At 35.6% G+C, this 6,308-nt stretch overlaps 1 pseudogene; it reads left to right on the top strand.

Moving 5' to 3' along the window:
* The first annotated feature begins 1,458 nt into the window (after positions 1-1,458).
* Positions 1,459-1,758, top strand: LOC101042361 (small integral membrane protein 7-like; annotated as a pseudogene).
* The last annotated feature ends 4,550 nt before the right edge of the window (positions 1,759-6,308 follow it).

Genomic DNA, 6,308 nt, shown 5'->3' with positions numbered 1-6,308 from the left:
TTTCCAAATTGCTCCTAGAGATGGCATACCTGTTGTGAAAACCTAAGATTAGTCTTTGAGATATTTTTGAGCCTTTTACATTTGGGCATTCCAACTGATGCCACCCAGACCTGTGACTCATACCAAAGAACTGACTCAACTGGTTCTATGACCCCCAAGCAAAAACTGACTCAACATGAAATGACAGTTTGGGCACTGATTTCATTCCCAAGCAATCAGCAGCACCCATTCCCTGTTCCCCTGCCCATCAAATTTCCTTCAAAAACTCTAGCCTCCAAGCTCCTGGGGAGGCAGATTTGAGAAATATATCCTGTCCTACTGCTCAGCTGCCTTTCAATAATTAAACTATTTCTGTGCTAAACAACCGTCTCAGTTTGTTGCTTTACCTGTGCAGTACAGGCTGTGACATCTTCTTATTGTTTGTTGAATGATGAAATTCTTGGAACAACTGCATTCAAATAATGTCAAGACTAAGACTCATGGATCATTGGGGAGAAGAGATTGATAATATTAGGTTTCCTTAGGTGTTTTGATAGTCCACATGAGAAGAGATGTTAGAGAATGAGAATGGAAGAACCCATGATCCTTAGTCTAAGTGGATTTTCATGAAAACAATTTTTTTTTTTTTTTTTTGAGACGGAGTTTCACTCATGTTACCCAGGCTGGAGTGCAATGGCGCAATCTCGGCTCACCACAACCTCTGCCTCCTGGGTTCAGGCAATTCTCCTGCCTCAGCCTCCTGAGTAGCTGGGATTACAGGCATGCGCCACCATGCCCATCTAGTTTTTTTTTTGTATTTTCAGTAGAGACGGGGTTTCACCATGTTGACCAGGATGGTCTCGATCTCTCGACCTCGTGATCCACCCGCCTTGGCCTCCCAAAGTGCTGGGATTACAAGCTTGAGCCACCGTGCCCGGCCAAAAACAAAATTTTATAACAAAACTGCATTAAAATGAAAGTTTTACTTTGTTAACATAAAATTTCATCAAAATTTTCTACCAGCCTCATCTTAGGAAGGAAAGAAAATTCATTCTTGTCTAAATAATTATAATAATAAAAACAGTAATAGAAAGTGAGTATTATAAGTATACAAGTCACATTTTTTATTTCATACACTTTTGGATATATCTGCAGTTCAGTTGTAGATTTATTAATTATCTTTAGAACTGAATGGCTTTTAACTCAGAAAAATAATTATTTCATTTGTTTAATAAATTATTCTTAACCTTCTCTGTGTTCTGTGTTTGTATTACGAATCTACTGGCATTTCTAGCACTAATTCTTGCATGCCTTGATCCTTCTCTTGTTTTCCAAATCTAAGCCCTTTTGTTTAAATTTCTGTGAAACTTTCCTAACCTTATATACAATATTATTATATTGTCCCTCAGCCTTGCCCATTATTCTGATTTTTAATTTTCTGTTAAAATATATTACCCTCAGTATGCTTTGGCCATAAAGATGATCAGAGACATCTTACTGTTTGGGATGTTGCTGATGAATGCTGGAGCAGGACTCAACTTTAAACTGAAAAAATAAGGGCATGCAGGGCTTTGGGAAGGAGGTGTGGAAGCACAGCACAGGTGACAACATTAGGGAATTCTTACTGAGCCTCAGATATTTTGAGTCTTCATCATCCTGTGGAACGTCTTTATGATGTGCTACATGATTATGCCGTTTGGCTGTTGGATATGGAATTACCAGACATGGAACCAGGAACTTACCTTCTTGGATGCTAAGTCTCTCTTCCTCCATTTCTGATGGCTTCAAGAATGCTTTTAACCACAACACTTATGATCCTCACAGAAAGCCCAAGCTCCTGGTGTTGCAGTCTACTTAGTCCCTAGTTCAGCTACGTCCAAGTTCTTGTCCCATGACCAAACACAATAAGGCGCACAGCCAGCAGGGAATGGGTAGAGTAAGATTTATTAAGCAAAAGAAAGCTCTCAGCAAAGAAAGGCGTCCTGAAAGCAGATTGCCAGAAATGAGGCTGAGTTCTTTTATATGGCAAAGACAAGGAAGTCTTCTGTGGGTTCTGCCCAGATAGGAGGGGCGATGTTCTTCCTTGTGCTGTTGCATCTGCGCTTGGTTAGGATTGGCCAGCATGACTGGATCTTGGTTATTTTCCATGAATGGCTAAGCAAAACCCATGGGGAAACTAAAACCACAATGCTAACGTCCTGCTAAGGACAATAGAATGAGTTGGGTCAAGTTAAGGACATTTAGGTTGATCTATTACATTTGCTCCTAGGCTGGGACGGTCCTTTCTGAGCAGAAATTTTGGCATTAGAGGAAGTTCTTAATCAAATTTCTTTCCACTAGCTACAGGGGTTGTGCAGGTGTGGTCCCACAGGCATTTTTCCACTCCCAAGACCTTCCCTCTCTATCTGCGTAATCAGCCTCTAACTGCCTCCTCTCTCAGTGGTGGGTTGAAAAATGTTTGCCAAGATGTGCATAGTTTCCCAGCCACCTACAGTTTTCAAATATATTTTCACTTTGGTCTCTGAATTCGAATGCTATCTACTGAAGGGATTTCAGGAGGGTTTATATACAGGGCTGTGATAAAATTGAATTCCCCACAGATAAAACAACATGCCAAAATCATTTCACCATATTGCAATGCCTCGCAAGCATTCCCAAGAAACCTGTTTCTGGGTATTTCTTGGCTTATTTTTAATAGCCATCCTTTTGGTAAGAATCATATAGATTTTTAAAAAACATTTTTTAATCTAGGGATCTGAGTGGAAGGGTTGGTTTTTAAGTTTATCACAGCCTCATTTTTGAACAATTTTTATAAGTCACAAGGACATTCAGTATTTCTTGCTGAAATTGACAGCATCTGGGGTAAGCCAGGAGCCCTGTGACCAAATTCCTTTCCCGTATGAACAGGGTCAGCTTGACCACTCAGTGCAGCTGAAATTATCCCTTAGACTAAGAAGAAGGCCTCCTGGAAGAGGGACACCAACCTTACTGTTTAGACACTAAGCTGTTAGCAAAAAGGAAGAGATAGTTCCAGGTGAAGTATTTCCACAGAAGAGAAGTGTGGTACAATTGTGGGGGTGTTAGAATAAATTTTGTTTTGTCTTGCATCCTTTGTTAAAGAAAGTGAATTTGGGAGCCATTAAAATACATATTAAAAATACACAGGCATGTGTGTATGTGTGTGTGTGTATGCATATATATATATTTATATTTATATTTATACAGGCAAGAACATGTTTTCCTAGTTGCTCATTTTAACCTTTTTATATTTTACAAATGTTACATTATTTTATATAAAAATAAGTGCTAATATATAATGACTGATTAAGCTGAACCAAGCACTAATCTAAATGCTTTAACTATGTTAAATTTCACATCACCTCAATTAGTTATCCAATCTTACAGACTGGAAAACCAAAAAGAATGGGGTTAAGTAACACGTCTAAGATCTCACAGGCAGTGAGTAACCCTTACTTCTAAGATTTCTACCTTTTCTTCTAGTTTCTTCTGAGATATAGAAGAAAAAAGTAAAAGAAAAAGAAAATTTCTACTTTGTTGATTTATATTGTCTCATCTTGCTTCCTAATTTCCCCCTTCGTATTTTTTGGATGCTACTACTCCCTTTATTTATTTACACATTTTAAATATGTATATTAAAGTTCTTTTCAAGTGACTTTAATATCTCAAATCCCCAGTCATAAATCCTTCCAGTTACTTAATTTATGGTTGTCTTTCTTAGCATTGTACTTTTCTTATATGTCCATTGGCTATACATATATGTGGTTTAGGAATTCAACTTCCATGAGGTTAAACCTTCAGCAGTCTCACGTGGTTTGTGTATTGTGGATGCCTTCCAGAGCATGATTTTTATGGTTGTTTTCACCTCTTTCCTAATGGGTTCACCAATTCTTAAATAATTGAGATTTTTAGACTTATGGTTTCTTTACCAGGTGGTTTGCACAAAGTTGAGCTCTGAAACTTTGTATCTTATGCTCAGGGTTTCAATTGTTTGTGACTTCATTTACTCTGACTTCCAGAATACAACCCTAGACCAGTGTTTATATATGAGGACACTGTTTCTTAAAATCCAATTTCAGACTGGGATCTTTATTCTTACTGCTGAATGTACATAGTCCTTTATTCTTCTTTTGTCGGTGTCTCATTCTTAACCTACAATTTATCTTCTATGGTTATTGTACTTTATGTGTTGTTTAACTTTGATTCTTGGTTAGCAAAATTGACGTGGGGTCTTTTCTGTTGTTGTTTTCCTTTCTTTTGTATTTAGGACAGTTAGGCTCTTCCTTTCCAAGTCTATGGGCTCAGATATACTTTTAATAGTTTAAATATATATAACCTCACATTTTCTATTATCTGGACAAGCAGAACCTTTTTATTCTGTTAATTACACAATTCAATCCCATGTTACTTTGAAATTTAAATCAGTTGCATAGTAAATGTTCTCTAGGCACAGATCGCCAAAACTTTCCTGAGTGAATGTGGTTTTGATCCTTTAACATTAATCTTTCTCCTGAAGAGAAAAGATATATTCATTTTTAATGTGGGAATTTGAGGCTTTTTATTTATTATTTCAACTCTAAGAAGGAGCCAATTATATCTCATATGAGCAATGGGAAAACTATACAGTTGTTCATGATTTTACTCTTTCATGGAAATGTGAATATATGCTTCAAAATTTATTTTATTTTGCATTGGCTTAGATAGTAAAGAATAAGTCAGGATGTATCATCTGCAGAAAAGCACACATGAAATGAGTGGCTTTTGGTGAAAGGTGGGTAGAGAATGTTTGTCAATATTAAATTCTATGTATCTACTGAGTAGTAGCCTTTCATTGTGCCAGTCTGAATCTGGGCCTCAGACATCTAAAAAATATTTCCTGAAGTGTTATAACAGCAAAGAAAAAGAAAATTGATCCAAGTTTTAAAATCTTTAATATTATTTATCTTTATGTCCATCAGCAATCTGCCAAATACATTACAGAATATAATGCAGAATTCAATAGAATTAGAATATTCTTAATGATCTCTTTAATTAAGAACATTTTAATAGAGCAGAATAAAATGACAGGGCAGTGTATCCTATCTGAATTAATCTCAGAATATAAAGATGCTTTTCCAGTAGGCAAAAGCTGACAATATTATACAGTTTTAGATTTCCAAGTCTCCAAAAATAATAGCAAATTATTTTATGCCACTTAGATTCAAGATAAAGCCTTTCATTGTTAAGATTCTTCATTTTTAAAAAATTAAAAAGGGACAATTGAAAAATATTAATCAACAGATATACTTCAAGAGGTCCCTGCATGAACACTAAAAGAACTTTCTACACTGGATTTATTTGCTTGTTCAATATTATGGCAAATGTACTTAAAATGTAGAACTGACTAATCATCAATATAATTTGACAAACACTTACTTAATAGGAACTCTGTGCCAAGAATCTTGATAAATTTTCTAATGAATAAGATGCAATCCATGCTTTGGAAGAACTCCCACACTTATAGTTGATATATAGGTTAAGCAATTAACTTTAAAACAATGTACTAACTGTTATAATAGCAGATTATACAAATGCCAAATAGAGCTGCAGATTAAGTTGTCTGTCTCAGGTAAATCAAGGTCTAAATGGTAAAGCACATAGAGATTACTTAAGGATGGAAGGATTACATTTTATTTATGACTCCAATATTTAATAATTTTTTGTAGGATTGGAAGAGTAGGCAGTGATTTTTCTACTAGTGAAAATTACTCCCTGTGACCAAATTGCTTTTCTGAAACAGATAGAAGTATATTATATCACCCAGGCTTATTGAAGACCCTCCCAAAAATAACTGACTGTGACTTAGCTTATTATCTCAATATGAGGGAAGCAGAAACTATGAGGGAAAGGTAGTCAAAGACAAGCAGAAAACCATGGAACCCTTAAATGCACCTGTCCTTGTAATTCATTTACTATTCAAGTCTTACTATAGCAGTGTTTAGTTAATTTCCCACTTCATTCAAGTATGTTCATATGCCAACTCAGACATGAGCACTTCCTTGATCATTTTATCAAGAGCAGTGAAAGAACAACCTCAGTCACTTTTTATTTAATTTACTCTTCTTATTTTTAGCACTACCTGACATACTATATTTGATTCATTGCTTGTTACTTTTCTTCCTACCAGAAAATACACTCCCTGAGGTTGGAAATTGTATTTGTTTTGTTTACTGATGTATTTCCAATAATTTAAGCAATACCTTTAATTAAGAGCTCAATGCACTTTCACAGAATGACTGACTGAATTAATTGTATTCTAAAGAACCTACTAT

The sequence above is a fragment of the Saimiri boliviensis genome, chromosome 1 (assembly GCF_048565385.1).
Source record: "Saimiri boliviensis isolate mSaiBol1 chromosome 1, mSaiBol1.pri, whole genome shotgun sequence".
In the NCBI taxonomy this organism is placed as follows: Eukaryota; Metazoa; Chordata; class Mammalia; order Primates; family Cebidae; genus Saimiri; species Saimiri boliviensis.
Note: the sequence above shows the minus strand (reverse complement) of the source record. Positions and strands in the feature narration are given on the sequence as shown.